This window comes from Mus caroli, chromosome 12 (genome assembly GCF_900094665.2).
Source record: "Mus caroli chromosome 12, CAROLI_EIJ_v1.1, whole genome shotgun sequence".
Taxonomy (NCBI): domain Eukaryota; kingdom Metazoa; phylum Chordata; class Mammalia; order Rodentia; family Muridae; genus Mus; species Mus caroli.
The window spans coordinates 35,053,083-35,058,085 of NC_034581.1; the positions used below are offsets into that span (position 1 = coordinate 35,053,083).

The 5,003-nt window shown below is 36.9% G+C and overlaps 1 pseudogene; it reads left to right on the top strand.

Annotated features, from left to right (window-relative positions):
- The first annotated feature begins 3,945 nt into the window (after nucleotides 1-3,945).
- LOC110307333 lies at nucleotides 3,946-4,568 on the top strand (annotated as a pseudogene).
- Nucleotides 4,569-5,003: the final 435 nt, after the last annotated feature.

Below are 5,003 nucleotides of genomic sequence, written 5' to 3' on the forward strand. Positions count from 1 at the left end.
AAAAAAAAAAAAAAAAAAAAAAAAAAAAAAAACCATCATAGAAATTTACAAGGATGGCGAAAATAAAAAAAGATAATGTGTGTGACTGGATTTTTCGATCTCAAAAATGCAATCTTGTTTATTCAGGAACCAAGCATGGGACTGGCACTTGCAAGGCAAGGCTTTATTTAGTGTTACTACTGAGCTACACTCCCCTCAACACTGCTATTTCATTTGTAATGGGCCGCAAAAATGTTTTCTTTGTTTTAAAAATAGTTTTCAAACTTAAATTTAAGCAAAATTTTCCATACTTTGTGAAAATTTGGTATATTGCATTCATGGTTAAATCTACTTGCTTGATAACATCCTAGCATCCACTGTCAATAATATTCAGAGTAGTGTATAACCACTCATTTTCAAAATGTTTTCATTTTTCTTAGTCATGGTTTTAGTTAGGGTTTTACTGTTGTGAACAGACACCAGGACCAAGGCATCTCTTGTAAGAACAACATTTAATTGGGGCTGACTTCCAGGTTCAGAGGTTCAGTCCACTATCTTCACAGTGGGACCATGGCAGTGTCCAGGCAGGCACGTGCAGAAGGGGCTGAGAGGTTAACATCTTCATCTGGAGGCTGCTAGGAGAAATCTGACTTCCAGATAGCTAGGACAAGGCCATTAAAGGCCAAGCCCACAGTGACACACCTACTCCAACAAAGCCACACCTCCAAATAGTGCCACTCCCTGAGCCAAGCATATACAAACCATCACAGTCATAGTATTTAATATATTCCAGGTGATACTTGTTTTTAAATTAGGATCTGAAATATAAAAGCATTGCAACTTTATGCTGTATTTTAAATTCCGATTGTGGTTAATTTACTAGTAGGTTGGCTTGAACTTTATATATATATTTTGATGTCTTTATTAAAAAATAAAAATGTCTACATAGGCCAATAATCATACCAAGGAAAATAAAGTATATTTAAATAGTCAGCTAATTGAGCATTTTAAAAACAACTAAGTCTTTTAAATGCACACTAACAAATACAAACAGTTCCTTCAAACAAATCACATTAGGTCTAGTGAAATGGCTCAGCAGATAGAGGCCCCTGCTACTAAGCCAGATTTCCTCAGCTCAAACCCCAGAATTTACAGGATTGAAGGAAAGATCTGACTTCTTCAAGGTGTACTATGACCTTCATGCATGTGCTGTGGGATACATGCACCTCTGACACTCCAAATGGATGGATGGATGCATGGATGGATACATAGATAGATAGATAGATAGATAGATAGATAGATAGATAGATAGATAGATAGATAGATGCATAGACTTAAATAAAAGTAGTTATAGTTTGACAAGCCACACTTAATAACAAAATGTCCTTTTGCTTTCATCTTTCTTTAGTCTGAATTGAAAGATTGTTATTAAAAACAAATTCTAGCATATAGGTAAGCTCTCTAAGATACTGGTACTGTAGATAACATATTTAAAAGAAACAATTTCAAAGCACACATTTTTGGGCTATCATGTAATTAATCCGAAATTTGGATACTGGAATAATAGTAGGCAAGCTTTCACTACCCTTTATGTTTTTCTTTAAGCACTAAGGACTTTCTAAATTAAAGCATGATGAATGCTCTATTTACCTCTAACTTTCCAATTGTCTTCTTTAACTTTTTCTAAATCTGTTAGCAAGAAGACAAACTGATTTAAGAACAATATAGTGTGGATTTGGTTCATTAATGAAAAAGAAGTTTCTAGAAATATCAAATTTCTATATCATATTTTCTTTCTCCTTAAATATCTTTAAGATTCTTTTTCCTGTGTTTATTTATTCTTAAATAATTTCATACAGTATATTTTACTCATATTCTTTTTTGTCCCCCCAAACCACACTAGATCCTTTCACCCCACTTCATATTTTTTATCTCTTAAAATCGAAAACAAAAGGCCACTAAAATGACATGGAGTCATTTGTGTTGGCCATACTACAGATCATGAGGCTTGCCTTGGAGCATGGTTAATATGCCCAGTGACACTCCACTCAAGTAAACCGATGTTCCATCTCCCAGTAGCTGTCAATTGCAAATATTTTCTTGGCTGGGGTGGGACTATGTTCCCAATTCCCCTTCTTCATGCTGAAATTTTTGTCTGTCTTAAGTCTTCCTCATCTTGTGAGGAGGTCTCTGTGAGTCCATTTGTGCACCTGCCCTGTTGTGTCTGGATAATGTTGCTTCCTTGAAGTCATCCATCATCCTTGGATCTTAGTCTTTCTGTGTGACCCCCACCTCTGCCCTTCTGCCTAGATCCCTGAGACCTGAAGGGAGGGATATGATAAGAGCCCTCCAAAGTTACTGACTCCAAACATCATCTAGATGTGAATGGCTATCATGCATATCTTTATTTGCAGCTGAGGAAGTAAACAGTACAAATGACCAAAATATTGTCATTCAGATGAATTTGCATGCTTGCCTCTGAAGTTCACTATTAAGAATACTATGAAAACCAATCAGTTATAAAAAGATTTCACTCTACAACTTCCTTTGTGGTTCATTACTTTAGTCCATTGGGATTATGTACAGAAAGACTATTACTTCAGTTTTACTAGAATGGACTTTAGATTATTTATTTCAATTTGTTCTGTGTTATGATATCCATGTATCCAACCCTTTAATTTCCCCACATGTGAGTCTTCTAAAAATTAACATTGAACACTTGCATAAAATCAATTCAATTGCATGAATATTTTGTCCAAATTAAATGCCTCCCATGTAAGATAGATGTATAGAAAATGATCCTTTTCCTAAGAGTAAATAAAACTAAACAATATAAATCTATTACAGAGATGAGTATAAATTGGAACACATCATGTAGTACTGACTATATCTGAGACTCTACAAAAGAAGTAATTTAGTGCTATCTAGCAATAGAAGAACAGAATAATTTTATTCAAATAAATTTGTAAGTTTAATATCGCCCATTGTTATGACATAAAGCAGTTAGTTAATCACTAACTATAAATGCACATGGTATATAATGTACAGAATTAGAAGATTTAAGAATCAAAGCAGTGCAGACTTATTAACTTCTGGACTACACTGATTAAAAACATTTACCAAGTGCTCCCTCTGAGCATGTGCACATACTGGATTCCTTACTGTGCAGTGAGAGGTTGTTGTGTTATTCTGTGTTTCTAGCTCTAAGCAACAGTAACCAACTGGTATAGAAATTGTCAAAGCCCAGGCTCTCTTTTGTAGAGAGGGTGGCTATTTTAGGTATATCACCTAACAACTGGCCTCTTACCCTAAGCCTAACACTGACACCCACAAAGGGCCAAAGAGATGAGTCACAAGATCCTACCCAGCAGTGATGGATTTCAGACCTTGATCTTTCTGTCCTCTGACCTGACCGATAGCAGGGAACTCAAGTTGATATCTGCCTGTGTCCCTTCCTTGTGTGGAATACTGTTCTTCTTCCTGAGACTATCTCAGCTTACACACCTGCCCCTATACTGTGTCCAGTTTTACTCTCAGTGTTTGGAAAAATCAACTCTTCACCTGTAGCCAGTCAAAAAGCCTATCAAAAATGTTCTGTTTGAGGTTTCCTTGAGGGAAAATTTTTACACTACAGTTCCAGAACAAGCAACCCTGAAAAGAGAATTTTCTAACTCTGATAAAATTAACCTGTTTCTCCCTTCCATATAGGGTAGCCCATAACAATTATCATGTATTTAGTTTTCATGAATTTGATAGTCTAAGATATACTATCAGAAAAGGAATTGTAAAATGTAGGAATTAGAGGTATAAACATTTAAGAATGAAGACAGATCAAGGTACTTTATCATGCACTTCTAGGCTATCTTAATCCTTACTGCACTGATGAAGACCGTTTCTCAGCTCTTACCCTGATAAGAGTGACATTATCTTTAAATCCTGTGTGGCAATCCCTGACACACCTCCATTATGACCAAAGAAGACAAAGCAGCCTGGAAGTCCAAATAATTTCTTCAGGTTATCCAACATTTGCAAGTCTGTGGTGCTGCTGGGCCAGAAAATCATGGTGTGCAAGGCCTTCCTAAGCATCTGACAAACAACTGAGCTCTGGAGAAACTGTTGCCTCATATACAGGGGTTGGGGCCTTTGTGTTCACCAAGGAGAACTTCCCGAAGATTAGCCACATGTCGTTAGCCAATAAGAGTCCAGCTGACACCTGTGCTGGTGCCATAGCACTATGTGAGGTTACTATGCCAGAACACTGGTATGGGACCTGAGAACACTTCTTCTTTCCAGGCTTTAGTCACTACTAGTAAAATCTTCAGGGACACCACTGAAATTTAGACTGATGTGCAGCTGATAAAACTGGAGACAGTGTGTAGCCAGTGAAGCCACACTGCTGAATATGTTGACCATCTCCCTCTTCTTTGGCCTGATCATTGAGCAGATATTTGACAACGGCAGCACTTGCAACACGGAAGTGCTTGACGTCACGAAGTAAGCTGCACTTTTGTTTCCTAGCAGGTGTCTGAAATGTTGGCAGTGTTTGTCTGTGGATTGGTTTGCAACTTGTTGACTTAATATCAGTTTAATTTGAGAAATCTGAAAATAAAGGCTTACTTCTCCTGGAGGAGGATGAGGGTAAGGGAAGGAGAAAGAAGAGAAAGATGGAGGAGGAGGAGGAAGAGGAGGATTTAACACATATTAAACTGAATACAAGTTAAGGTATATGGATATATCATCCATAAAAATGAGGAGAGTTTTTTTCTCTCTCTCTTTTTGGAAGGAAAAAAAAAAGCTTACTAGAGCAACAGCAATTAGAGGACACAACTTTTAGAAGTTACAATAATTTAGCTTTAAAAACCATGGCTTTAGGAAATAATAAAGTCTACTTAGGTTCCTACTGCTGGAGTCAGTGAACATCAACTATCTTTGTACTCTTTAATCACTTAGATCAAGATCTGGAACCTAGAGAGAGAACCCCAAAGTTTTTTTCTTTAATTGTGCCAATGCCCCTTGCCTGCTAA